The 14,395-nt window shown below is 39.8% G+C and overlaps 3 non-coding genes across 3 annotated transcripts; all 3 read right to left on the bottom strand.

The window, feature by feature from the left end:
- Positions 1-952: 952 nt before the first annotated feature.
- trnas-uga (transfer RNA serine (anticodon UGA)) lies at positions 953-1,034 on the bottom strand. The gene has a single exon. It is a non-coding gene; the product is annotated as a tRNA-Ser (tRNA).
- A 322-nt stretch (positions 1,035-1,356) lies between these two features.
- LOC148640143 (signal recognition particle RNA) lies at positions 1,357-1,642 on the bottom strand. The gene has a single exon (XR_015930744.1).
- Positions 1,643-1,859: 217 nt separating this feature from the next.
- Positions 1,860-1,941, bottom strand: trnas-cga (transfer RNA serine (anticodon CGA)). Its single transcript has one exon. It is a non-coding gene; the product is annotated as a tRNA-Ser (tRNA).
- Positions 1,942-14,395: the final 12,454 nt, after the last annotated feature.

Raw genomic sequence — 14,395 nt, forward strand, 5'->3', positions numbered from 1 at the left:
ATGATATACTTCTCAGCTAGCAATTTTATAATGACTAACATTGTTAACATAATGTTAACATAAATGTGGATACAATTAGCATCTTGGTTTGTGATAGTACACCTCTTGTACATTTTATTTCCAAATGTAGATTGTGAAAATATGTTTCATATATAAAGAGTAATTTACATTATAGTCATATCTCTAACGCAGAACTGATTTTACTGTGCAGGTGAGAAGGAATGGAAGTGACAGCAGTGAATACTTACAGTGTAAGAGCAGGGCTGTGCGCAGCAGCAGACAGAACAGTCCTCTGCTGTGCATGTTGAAGTCGCTGTGGAGTCAGAAAGACGTGTGTGCAGTACTGTCTCCAAACTGCTCATCACACCATGTAGTCACTCTTATCTCCTGCTCATTGTTTCCTGTCTGAACATCTGAGTGCAGTCATACAGTAGACCAGACCATGCATATTTTAGATACATTTCCTTGGTGAATCTTGCTTTGTTTTTTGTATTTTATAGAAACTGAAATAGATCAATATCCCCATCAAAAATTCACATTTGTAGAGAAGTGACTGTGCTTTTCATTGTCACCCCTGTCTAAATGATCGTTTTTAGAATATTCTGTTTCATTAGATCATTGTTTCTGTTTTTATTCAGATATATTTTTTTCTGCATGAAAGTACAACAGGTGGCACATCATATATTAGAAATAATGATGGCATAGTGCTCTGAAATTATTGTTTTATCTTCCAGTGAATACTGGCAGTGTCTTGTTTAGAAGAATTGGTTACGTCACAGGAGACTAAACTAAACACTATGAGTTTCAACAAGCTTTTACGCACTTAACCAGTCATCAGGGTAACGGTTTGAAGTGGTGCCAATCCATTGAAATTACCCCGATGTCCGCTAGTCTTTCAACCCGTCCTGTCGTCGAGGTCGTTCAAAAAGCACCGCTTGGCGGTACGGCTTTGCGTAGTCGGCAGGATTCGAACCTGCGCGGGGAAACCCCAATGGATTTCAAGTCCATCGCCTTAACCTCTCGGCCACGACTACGTGCTGATCCGGCTCTCTGCTCGGGTCTTTGGGAGAATCACTTGAATTCAGCCAGCAGACGTCGACTTTCTGGAACGCATGAATGACACCCGTCCCTCCTTGCTTTTACATCACTTGAGCTGAAAAGATGAAAAAAAAGACACGACACCCGCTGTTTCCAGCACATGGTTCAGGCCCCTTGCTTCGAGTCACTGTGCGCTCCTAGAGAGAAGCCGGCGAAACACGGAGATCGGAGGTTGTTTCGCCTTAAGTATTGTGCCAAGAAACATAACACGGTATAAAGAGTAAACTGGAGCGGCTTTTGGCGAAAAGACGGGTCTGCAAAAGACCGCGTCCCACTCTGTCACCCGGGCTGCACCACAGCAGCTGTCCCAGCACGCATCAGCACGGGGGCTTTCGCCTGCTCCGTTTCCGACCTGGGTTGGTTCACCCCTCCTTAGGCAACCTGGTGAGCCCAAGCTCCCTCGGGCTCACCATATTGATGCCGGTGACGCTGCGGACCCCCGATCAGCACAACCCACCGCCGCGCAGAGCTCCCGAGCGCAAGCGGTCCTGCGGCCTCAGCCTCCCGGCAGCTGGGATTACAGGCGTGCGCCACCACGTCCGGCGAGGAACATTGTCGCTCTTTCTCTGATCTTCATGTGCTTTCAGCCACGTCCAGGGGACAGCTCGGTGTGTGACACGACTACGAAAAAAAGTAATGTTAGAGTGGAAAAGGGAACGGAGAAAAAGGAAGGCACCGCCACACGCCAACGAAACCAGCAAGGCACAAAACTCAAGGAGTGCGCTGGAAAACCAGCGCCAAGCCCACAGCCCTCCTCTCTTCGTAGTCGGCAGGATTCGAACCTGCGCGGGGAAACCCCAATGGATTTCGAGTCCATCGCCTTAACCTCTCGGCCACGACTACACCTGGAGAAAGAGGCGCCCCTTTGCGCTCTGCAGATGGGGAGAATTGCTGTCATTTAGCCAATACGCGTCGCACGATTGGAATTAGAGCGTCAATCATCCCCGATCTTTTTTTTCCATTATTCGCTCCAGCGTCCAAGAAATCACGAAGCACACTCGCAGTTTTCAGCCCTTGATTAATTCAGAAGCTACAGTATGTTGATGGTTGCGACAGGCTATGTAGTGAAAGGTATGTAATTGCAGCTGACCTTCCACTAGAGGCCGCTATAATGCCTTTTAACCACCTGAAAATCGTCACGGTGGTGATTAATTAGTAAAGAGTTTAGAAATGCACATTCCCACATGGTTGTTAATCAGTATTTAAGCATATAAAGGGCATGCTTGGGGAGTTTGTGGTCTGAAAGGCCTAAAAAAGCTCTTGAGGATAGTTTGTAAAGCAGGTTTAGTTAGCTGGAATGAAATAACTTGATAATGTTAGGCTTCCTTGTGTTGGTGACACCATTATGTAGCTTCAGCTAGCTGGTGAAAGCAAGTCAGTTTTACGCTGCCTACTGAATTAGCTGTGTGCTCCACTCTTGAAAAATGCAGGACAGCGGAACATTTAATCCTTCATCTGCTCATGCAAAAGCTGTAGTAAATCATCAGCCTTATTTCATTTGAGCATGAATTACAGCTCATTATGGAATACTAACAAGAGGGGAACACAACCACAATGGTTATAGGAGCTAAACAATGTGGGAGTCAGTAGGACATACTGTAAATATAAAAAGCACAATAAATAGTTGCCTACAAAAAAACTGTCTGGTACAGAGATGGTCTGATTAAAGGAGGTCGAAACAGTTACAGGGAACTTGATGTATCCCAGTCCAGAAGTCCATACGTTTTGAAAAATTCTTGGATTAGAGTATACAGTACATTACTCATTTCTCAAAAACAAAAGACTCACTCTCTTCTTCCAGACATGCAAGATCAGATTTCAGAAGCTTTTCAGAGAGACAGACAGGGGATTTTCATACAACATTTTAGCAATAGAGTCTTAGTAGGCAGCAATTCCTGGATGTCTCTGGGTAGTTCAAGAACACGCAGTAACAGAAACGGAAGATAACAGCCAGTGAGATAAAAAAATAGACCCTGTAGTTTCTGGCAGGTGTGCTCCTGGTCCCCCTGCTGTTTTATTTGCAGGATTCAATGAAAGATTGTGTGTATATTAATCACGTCTCAAACAGATGCACACTCTCCCCCCAGAAAGCGGTTTTTCGTTTACTAGAAAGCTAACCACACACCTCAGTATGTACAGTATGGGAGGCTGACACTTGATAAAGACAAGAATCTCCTTTTGATCTCTGAGCTCTCACTGGAACTCAGCCCAGTGTAGGAACCTGAGTTTTTGTACAGCTTCTCAATGACTCTTCTGCACCGTGTCCCTCTCACAGCACAGAAATACATGGCTAAGTCGCTCAGGCTGAGCTTGGAAACAGTGAGGGCGGTGGAGCTCCCATCTTCAGCAGAAGTCATACGGTCTTTAGCGAAGTCTGCAGTGTGCTCTGCACTTGCTGCGCCGCGGACTTTATACAGAATGAACTGTGGTGGTCTGGGAGTATACTGCCGGTACCAGTACAGCGCGTATACAGAACTGCTTGAGGAGTAAGAACATTGAAGAGTCACTGATCCCCCGTCTTCTCCAGAGACCACTGTCTGCAGTGAAGAGATGGAGTTGCAATGTACAGCAGCTGAAAAAGAACAGAAAAAATTCTACTATGTTATTATAATAATAGGCTCAACAGCAGACAATAATTACATTATTGATAAATGCATTACATTAAAAAAAACTACCTGTTAAGAAAATTATAGTCATACAAATCACTGATAGAATTTCCATTTGAAGAGGTAAAATAACACCCCTGAAGGCGGAACAAAGTGTTTACGATTTGAAAAGTTAAATCTGAGTCCTGTTCGAGGATGCAGGCAGGCCCAGTTAATCTGCAGTGTCTTGGTCACATGTCTGCAATGGTAGCCAATCAGAAACTCCAGCACTCGCTTCACTGCTTTACTGTATGTTTCATGGTAACAGCCGGTCTGACTCTGTGCTGTCTGCTGTAGCTGTTTGTCACTGGTTTGATCATAAACGAAGTACCATTTCTATTGTAACAGAACTCAGAGTGTCTATTGTAAGAATATAGCTATTCCAAGAACAATTAATAATAAAATGCATTGTTTTAGTACTTTCTGCTAGAATGATGCACAGCCACTGCATGGATAGGAGCTACAATGAGAACTTTATATTGGATAGGCACTTGACTGAAAAGTCAAACCATATTCATGAGATATTATATCCCTCACTTGCCATGTTTAACATACAGTACAGTACTTTGACCACTTTTCCTGAGAATGGGCATGGATTCTTTTTTGTCTTCATACTGTATTTACTAAACTGGACTGGAGCACTGGAGATATGTGTACAGTATAGAAGTAACTGACTCTCACTACCAGCCGATCTGACTCATTGGAAACACAAAAGCTTGGCTTGTATACAGTTTTGATACACAAGCAGCTATGAAAAATACATTTTATGAATAATTAGAATTTAAAGAAGCCTTTTAGGAAATATGAATAAAGAAGGCATAAGCTGAGGAATACTGTAAACACATTACACAGGTTTTAACATGAGGTTTGATAGACTCAAAGTTACTTAGTTAACTTGAATATAATGAGAACTCTCCAATACCAGCAGTGTTCACAAGGTTCAATAACTAAATAAATACATTTAATTCAACATATTAAGCTATTTTTATGAGCACTAACAAAATGTTTTTTAAATTCTAACACCCCACAGTATAATATTGTATTCTCTACATTTATATCCCATGATATTGGACTGGAGTTTTTCTATATTGGCTATCCGTTGTTTTTGTTAGTTGTTTTCTCCAGATGTCATTTGTACCTAGGCTCTTGAGATAATTGTTTTGCTAAAAAAATAGTGAAATCATTCATAAATACTAAACAAAAGGGGAGATTTTATTTGACACAAAGAGGCTTTCTTTTTCTTGATAACTTAATCAGAATCAAACGGCTGATTTTTCAGAAATACTAAACAAGGGGAAAGAGATGACATTTTGATTTGATTAAAAGGGTTTTCTTTTATTCATAAATCAGAATCACATGGCTGATTTTTCTAGTCTTCACTGAAACAGTGATGTTCTTCCCCAGTCTGATACCTGAGCACTGACAGCAGAGCACCTGTGTCTGTGACTGGAACTGAGGGTTTTTGTCACATCTCCCCATAGAGCTGAAACACTGTGCCTCCACAGCGCAGAAATAGGTCCCTGAGTCTTCCAGCTGAGAGCTGCTGATCTTCAAAACCCCAGATCTGTTCTGTTTGTAGTGTGAACCACTGAACTGGTTTTCTGTGCCTGTTTCTCCTGATATTAATAAAACTTTTTCTGGGCTTTGGTTCGGTCGCTGTCTGTACCAGTGCATAGAGTACACACTGGCTGTTGTGTACTGACAGTGGATGGTTGGTGTTTGTCCTTCAGTCTGGGTCAGAAAGGGATCCTGAGATACTTGCTCTTGAGATCTCACACCTGTCACACAGAGAGGACGAGTTAGAAACACCCTTGAAAAGCTACTGTATTAAAACTTTACAATTTTCAGGACTTCAGGCTTCTACAACACCCCTAAAAAGATGCACTACAACAATTACTCTAATCTAGCTCGGAATGTAATTTCTTCCTAAATAATAAACATTGTTCATTTTAATGACAGACATTTTCATCATTAATAACGCAATTCTAAATATCCAGTTTTTCTGCATTTAAAAGGGAGAGTGAAACTGGACACTTACTAGGCAGGAGTGTGGCTATATGTACCAGCAGACAGAGCAGCAGTCCGTGTGTGCTCATGGTGAAGGTGGCACGACTGTGAGCTGATGTCTTTCTGCTGTTTACATCCTAGTTCACAGTCCCTCCCTCCTGCAACACTTCACTTCCTGTCAGACTAACCCAGCTGCTACAGAAAACACTACTAGCCACTAGTTTCTGGTAAAGCTTCATTGAATTGTTTTTCATTATCCAGTGACAAGTTAATACCAGCAAGTAGCTGATGTATCTGTTGAATGAAGTCCAGGAGACTTGGCCATTTTAGTGCACCTATGTAGCTTGAAGAAGATTCTCCTTCACCTTGAGCATACTGTACTTATATTTAATAAGTACAGTATGCTCAATAAGTTTATTCCAGTTTATTAAGTTTAAGATTTAATAAGTTTATTCTAGTTACAAGAGTGAGTCAGAAACAACAGCTGTTTCCTAAGTGAGGCTTAGGAAAAACAATACTCAATGTCAACTGGCACATAAGACAATATATCAATAATATTCTTTGCAATAACGCAGTGCACTGCTGGGAGTAAGTGTACTTTTTATATTTTTCTTGTGTGTCAGAAAAATGAATGAATACAGAAAATGAATTGCTGTCATCACAAAAAAGAAAGCAGGAAAAAGTGAGTAAAAGTAAGTGTAAGCTGACATTTTATTGAAAGGTCTATAATAATTTGATGACACAAAGATGATTCCAGTTCTATTGTATTCTATTCAAGGATTTGTATATTTGATTTAGGTTTGTAGCAGAAGAGCAGGTTTTTGCATTAGTGCTCCCAGGTCTGTATCACTGTGTCCCCCAGGGCACAGTAATACACAGCGCTGTCTTCCTGCTTCACTCTGGAAATTGTTAAACTTGCTAGACCACTGTTTTTATCAGCTGTGGACGAGAACTTTCCTTTGGCAAAATCAGCAATGGAGTTACTAGACCCATTGAGCAGTATAAACTGAAATCCTGTGTCTGGATACTGACGGTACCAGTGGATCCAGTAGCTAGCACTGCCTGTACTGAATGTGCATTTCAGTGCAGCGTAATCGTCTTCTGTCTTTACCACTGCAGCTGAAGTCTGGTTGATCTGGTTTCCAGAAGAAATACCTGTTAAAAATGAAATGTGCAGTGATATGCTGTAAGAGAGAATTATATTCCAGAACAAACTATGATTACCTTCCGGATACAAAACTACTTACAGAACAAGGTGGTAAACAGCAGCCCTACAAATATCAGCATCTTGCTGAATCTGCTGGTTTCCTCTCTTTAGGAGAGAAAAGCACAGAACAGCAGTATAGAAAGAACTAAAACCAGGAGGAGGATGTGTCTCCTCCCCTTTACTGAAGGGGTTTAAACTTACTAACAATTCCTCCATTTACAGAAACCTCTCCTAAACCCTCTCATGTTTACAGAAGACTTTAGCTATTCCAGTTATTTAATTTGGGGAAAGATAATTACCATTCTGTTGAAAGAATTAGGAGGGTTGCACTGTTTTATAAAGTTTAATTTTAGGCATATTCCTTTTGACTTTTTGGCTATACAGAACACTAAATACAAGATCCAGATTAAAAAAATGTTCAAATTACTCATGATTACACACTCTGCTACTGAGTTCCTTACGTTTCACAATGTTTTTTTCCTCCATCATATCCTATGTATCACATTTATTTTAGTCGGATTGCGTACAATTTGAAAACCAATGGGCTGATTGAGCTACAGCCTTATTGACTATCCCAAACTTTAAGGCTAAACGTTTGAAAATGTTAGAATGTTTTCAAACAGAATGTGAGATTACTGCCATGACTCTGGTTCCCCAAAAGAAGTGCAGTCTTTTTCTCCTGGGGTGGTGCCTTTTCTTCTGCCTCTTCACTGCGATTGCATAGGAAAGTCACCCCATCAGACCCTGCAGTTCCACACCGCCCTGTACGTCTCCTCTGACTGTGCTAGCACGGTTCAGTAGCTTAGCAAGACCCTGACCGAGGCCACAAGGGACCCCCTGAAGGGTCAAGTCAAAATGCAATTCTCATTCATGGGGAGACAGAGACACTGGAGGTCTTGCAGAACAAGAGGGCAGGTATCCAGAGTCTACAGTGATGGAGAGTGCAAGACTAGACCTGATGGAGGGCTGGGTCACATCCCTAATGTTCAACATGTAGAAATGGACATGGAGGTTGAGGTCTGCAGCCTAGTGAAACCACAGGCTCCTGGCTGGGCTGTGCTGCCATGTGGCTGCCCTGACAGTCTGTATGATCCACTGAACTTCCAGCATCACTCTCGGCCCAGACCCTTGCATGAAAACTGCTTGGACATGCTGGAGCTCATAGTCCAGTGTGGCGCCAGAGAGAAGAAACACCCAAAGTACACCAATGAATGATGAGATGAACAGGAAAGGCAGAATGGGTTTGCATCCACCCTTTGATCCTGAAACAGATGTGTTTATGTTCTTGCTGTCACTTTTTAACATAACCATATGCAATTGCACCACCTAGTGTTAAAGTGATAAAGAACTCCGACTTCAAAATATTTAAAAATACAGTATGTAAGTTTTTCCTGTGGTCCTTCTTAAAGTGTAGGAAAGTCACATTAAAGTGTAAGATCTTCATATGAACTCTGGATGTTTCTTATGAATGGCTGAAAATTCATTTGCATTTGGTTTGATTTACAGAATAATTTGCATTTAACTTTAATTATTTTTCCCTTTAATTTATTAAAAATCCTATAAACTAATATATACTGTATATATAAAATCTCAGGTAGAATGTACTGTATCTAATAGTACTTTATTTTATTCAAGTTATATTTTTTGCACTTGATGGATGTATTTTGCAGAAAGTTTCTTGCATGTTTTGTGACTTGACTGACTTGATTTTAAGTACAGTCATTACAGGAATTTGTACAGCTGCTCCCCTTCCTGAGTCACTGTGCCCTCACTGCGCAGTAGAAAACTGTCTCAGAGTCCCGAGCCTCAGCTCCACTGATCTGTAGAGAAGTGGAGAGATTCTCCTTGTGGGCAAACATGGTGAATCTTCCAGAGGTCTCTCGAGTGTTATAGGAAGACAAAACAATGACTGGGCTCTGCCCAGGGCTTTGCTTGTACCACTGCATGCTCTGATACACTGAGTCCTCATGCCTGCAGTTAATTTCAGCAGTTGCTCCTTCTTCAAATTGAGCTTCTGGTGTCTGATGGATTTCTGAATTGATACAAAGAATTGCTAGAAAGCAAAAAACATCATAATTTCATTATCTGAAAACAGTATGTAAACATACAGAACACATTTTGTATGTCATATGAATTTAAAAAAAAAATAATTTGCATACCCATGCAGAAGAAAAGCAAAGTTAGACCCATTTCAGCTGCTGTATTTTTCAAACACAGAGAACCTTATGTGAGAGAATTGTGACAGTGACATCCTAAATAATGAGGGTCAACAGGAAATGATGAGTGTGTGATGAGCTCAGAGACGTTAGTGAAACTGTATGGCTTTGAGATGGATTCCTTAAGGTTTATGACACCCTGAGATATCACCCTGAGAAACTCTAGATCTGGCACATAGTCTACCTTTAAATAAAAGACAAATGAAGAATATGGGAAAGAAAGGTTTCCTAATTAGAACCTTTGCAATCTTTAAAATGAAACACAACCTACTGTAGATCTGGCACATCTGGCAAGTCTACTACTGCTTTAAATACTTTAATTGCCAAGACTCACAGGATCATAGCATTATTTTCCAATGTTGCTATTTAAGATGTAAAGTAAGAAACATGGTGCTATCTACAGTTTTGCATACAATGGTGTAGTCATACTGTATGTATTCTGACCGAAGTCTCACATTGCAGTTATACAGTATTTGCGGTGATCTGTTTCTTGAGAAGAAGTACTGTAAGTCTTAGTAAGATACAGAATGAGATCAGGATATACCAATACATATGTACCGTAGTATGAATATGGGGAAAGTCATTACAGAAGAACATTGCACCTGTTACAACCTAGGCAATTTATAAGCAGTGATTGCAAAAGTTGCACTTATACATTTCCTTATACATTATACTAAATATCACAATTATTAAATTATATTGCAGTATTTGATATACACTATTTTGAGAAGTAATACACAGTGCATGTTACAAGCTTTCTCTCAATGTAAATAGCCACACTGGGTGTTAATTTTATAGTTTTGATGGTATTTCTTTAGTTGTGGAGGATCCTGTAAAAGGCCTGTGTTAAGATTCTGCACCAGCTTTGATAACTGTCAAGAGTTATTTTTTGTATGCAAACTCTTCGGGACATCCCTAATGGAGGGTGGGCTGTGTCACACTAACTTACCTTGCAAGCTGAAGTTTAAGGTCCTTGAAGGACTGTGTGCTTTGTATCATACTCACTCTTTTTATCAGAATAAAGCAATGCTCTGTATAGAAAGACCAGATGCTAGCTAAAAATGATTGAAAAGTCTTTTTAGTAACCTTCCTGGATAGCTCAGTGTTTCAGAATATCTTCCATTCTAATAATGAGTCATAATATTCATGTTATAAATGATATCGAAATTGAACGTGATTGTTCAAGACTGTTTGAAACTTGTTGGAAAATCCTTGGAAGTTGTTAATTGAAAGAAGAAAGGCCCTGTTGTTCCTTTATTGTCCATATTTTCCAATGTCAATTAGAACACTTTTTTCTTAATTTGAAACAAATGACCTCAATAGTGCAAAGTGGTAATAATGTGTATTAGCAGATTAATTTTGAAGATTACAAGCAGAATCAAAGCCAGATCTGTGTCTGCCATTATTTCTGAATAAAACAATTAGCAACATATGAATGATCATCTGAAGCATCTACAATTATCTGAGAACTCTCCTACTGTTTTGATAGTGTTTCAGATTAGCATATTACTGTATTTACTATATTGCTTATTTTCAAGTCATGTTTCAGTTTTTAGCATTCTTTTATCTTCTCAGTCTAAGCAGAAATTCTTCTTTGGAGAACTAAACAAATCTTATTTAATTTTCTTTAATATTTAATCTGCATTAATTCCCTTTTGTTCATGCTGATTTTTCCAAGAGTAAGAAATACGAATGTACAGAAAATCTCATTTAGTTTGTTTTTTGCACACTTTTGGTTGTTACAGTATAAAGGGAAGGCTTTATTGCTCACTCCACATTGTACACTGCTTACCTCAAATTTTAAATTTGTTTTCTGGAAAACTGGTGAATTTTACTGTGGCTCTGTGTAGTGATCTAAACCGGTAAATTTTGACTTAACAGAACTTTGGGATTTCTTATTTTGTGTCACTGTAAGTCACCTGTTTCTTAATAGTATCTCTCTAGACTTGCATTAAAAAATTTAAAAACTGTGCTCAAAAGAGTACAGTGAAGTTGCTGTATTAATAGCCTCTCAGTAGCATGTTTTGCTAAAAACATTTTATCTCAAACACCCCAATGTGTTAGAATAACAAATGTTAATGTTCACTGATTTTTTTACATAAAAATGTACATAAACATTTGACATTTTTTACATTATTTTACTGAAATATTTGATGCATTTATGAATGATTTTTGTAATCTTATTTTAATGACTATCGGAAAACTACAATTTCATTTTTTATTCCATTAACTCACAAAATATTGTGTGGACTGTCTTATTCTCACTGTGGGTCTCAGAGCGCAGTAGTACAGCGCAGAGTCAGAGATCTCCGTCTTCTGTATTGTTAAAGGGATGGTATTTTTGTCGAGAGTGGCATCAAATCTCTTCTTAAATTTGTCAGCGTTTTCTTTATATCCGCTTGCAAGTCTTCTCAGCACGTACCTTGGAAAGTCGTTGCTGTACTGTACATACCAGAATAAATAAGGAGAACTATCACTTGTGCTGTAACTACAGTTGAGTACAGCTGCTTCTCCTTCAACAACTTTCAAACTGCCCGGAGACTGGGTCACCTTGTCTTCTGCTCTGCATTCTGCAAGAAAGAAAATCGATCATGTAATAAAGCTCCAACAAAAATCTTGTTTTGTTTTTCTAAATAAACACAAAAGTAAATGCATAAATACCGAATATTGCCAAAGCAAAAATCACAAATTTATACGCCATGTTGGGCAGTGAACTTTTAAAATCCACCTTACAAGCTGTAAGAAAACTTGTGAATGACTGTAGCTCCAACAAAAATGATATTTTATGTGAGTGAGTCAGTAAACCAATGTCCTGTGAGTGTCACCTCATTTTACTCTTTACGCATACTCAAGTGGTAAAAATGTTACGATATCTCCACCTGCTGGACAAATTCACATTAGGAGGACCTAAGGAAAGGTACGTGCCTTTGTACCTCAGACATCTGTGAATGTCTGTGTTGAATTTTACACTGCAGGTTCTTTCTTTATTTTTTTATTGAATGAGCTTGTTGTCTATGTTGTTTCTATTCCTGTTGCCTAATATGATACTTATAGCATCTTTAACTTTATCTGGTGAGAATGCAGGGTGGCATGTTGGCGCAGTGGTTAGCGCTGCTGCCTTGAGCTCAATTCCAGAACTAGAGTTCCCTATCCAGTGTACTGGCCCTGTCTAGTTGCACTTCCACATAGTTTTCACCTGTTCCCAACAGTGATTATATTTCACTTCACTGTAGGTTTTGAAGAGGTCAATTGAAATTGACTTTGTCAGAGTCTTTGAAGATTATGAATAGTCGTATGAGGTTCCTTGGTAGACATCTCGTTTCAAGAATAAAGAAGTCTCCAGTTCCTTCAGCCTGTCAACCCGAGATACCCGAAATGTATCTGGTATCTCTTCCCTGGAGAGTATTTTTAATGACACATACTACAGCAATACACTGCCCGTATAGACTGATGTGCAATTTATATATTGTTGCCACACCTGTAACATGATCGACATGTACTGTATGTCGATTTAAATGTATAAGTGCTGTTTACGTATATACTTCAGATTAGATCCTATGAACTGTTGATCTTTGTCTCCTACATTCCTTGTCGGTTTCATTGCAGACAGTCTTTTACAGGTTAAACTGGGTCACAGTGAGATTTGGTAACACGGCTCTGCTGCTCTAGATCACTGTGGGCCTCAGAGCACAGTAATACACAGCACGGTCTGCAGCTCCAGGCTTTGTGATATGCAGCCAGACTTTGAAGTTTTTGTCGTCCACTTGTATCTCATAGCGACCTTCCTTCTTGCTTCCACTGTAAGTGTGCACTATGTATTCAGGTCTTCCATTAGAAGTCTGCTTGTACCAGTACAAGGTAGGAGTGTTTGTGCTGGTAGCTTTGTAATCACAACTCAAAGACACAGTTTGTCCTTCTTCAGTCAGCATCTCATTTTCTGTTGGTGTGATCGAATCCCCAAAGCACACATCTGAAACATAAGACTGCTTGTTAGTGGTGAAAAATTCTCAGTAACAGTAACAAATATTAGTGAAAAGAAAAATGCGAAAAATGTTAGATATACCACGCACCTATTACTAAAACTGCCATTACATAGAATAAATTCATGTTCACTGTAGAAGGCTACGTGTCTAAAGCTTTATGAGATCACTAATTCGTTTTCCTCAGTAAGATGTGCCTTTTACACTGCCTTGTAAAAACCCAAATCTAGGTTTGTATTGTACGTTCTTGAGTTGCGTCTGTGAGCACAGAGGAGGTGGAGTAAAGTAACGTGACACCTCTTTTATAGGATGACAAGTTTACTCCACTGTGTCTGCATTTCCTTCTATGCAGCTGGCATTGGACTTTGTTCAAAATATCCTGAAACAAACTGATATTTAATCATTACATCTTGAGCACAGCAAAATGTTCCCTTTTCTAGATTGATTGATTGCAACTGGCATGTGGCACATGTAATGGCGGTTATATACTGTACTGTACATGTTTCTACATGTTTCTACAGAGAAAAACAGACTACTAGGAGGCCTGATTCACACTTTTCAATAGTACTGACACGGTCAGCCCAGAAGAATGAACTTCTGCAGTTCCAACAGCGAAAAGACGTGGAAACAAAGAGGAAGAGAAATGAAGGCAGAAAACAAGGACACGATTCCTTACAAAAAGGGTTGCAGGAATCTGGAACAAACAGCCAAGCACTCAACTGCTGATCCACTGACTTCAGTCACCGATCATGTGGACGAGATCCCTGGATCAAATATTAGTAACCAGCACAGTATGTGGATGTCACGCAGAAGTCTCACACTCAGTTTCCTGAGGTCCTCTTGTCTTAATTAGCTGCATGAGGTGATTGCACATTTAATGAAGTGAATGTCTTGGGCAATTTGTCTACTGCAGAAAACAGTTGCATCTATCTGGTTTCTAACTGCTTCATCTAGTTCAGGGTCACTGGGGAGCCTGGGCCTATCCAGGCAAGCAACGGGCACAAGGCAGGGTACACTCTGGACAGGACGCCAGTCCATCACCGGGCAACAGTTCCGTTAGTTGTTTACATGAATATTGGGTTTGGAGCAAAAAAAAAAGATAAGTCCTTCTTGAAGGGAATGTGAGACCCCTGGTCTGTTTGTCTGCTCTTAATTTTAACCTCTTTGTGTTCTTAAGTGAAAAGGATAAGAAAAGACTGTTCATTAGTTTCTTAGGTTTTGACGCCACCTGCTGGTTGACTA

This window comes from Lepisosteus platostomus, chromosome 26, assembly GCF_059453375.1.
Source record: "Lepisosteus platostomus isolate fLepPlt1 chromosome 26, fLepPlt1.hap1, whole genome shotgun sequence".
In the NCBI taxonomy this organism is placed as follows: Eukaryota; Metazoa; Chordata; class Actinopteri; order Semionotiformes; family Lepisosteidae; genus Lepisosteus; species Lepisosteus platostomus.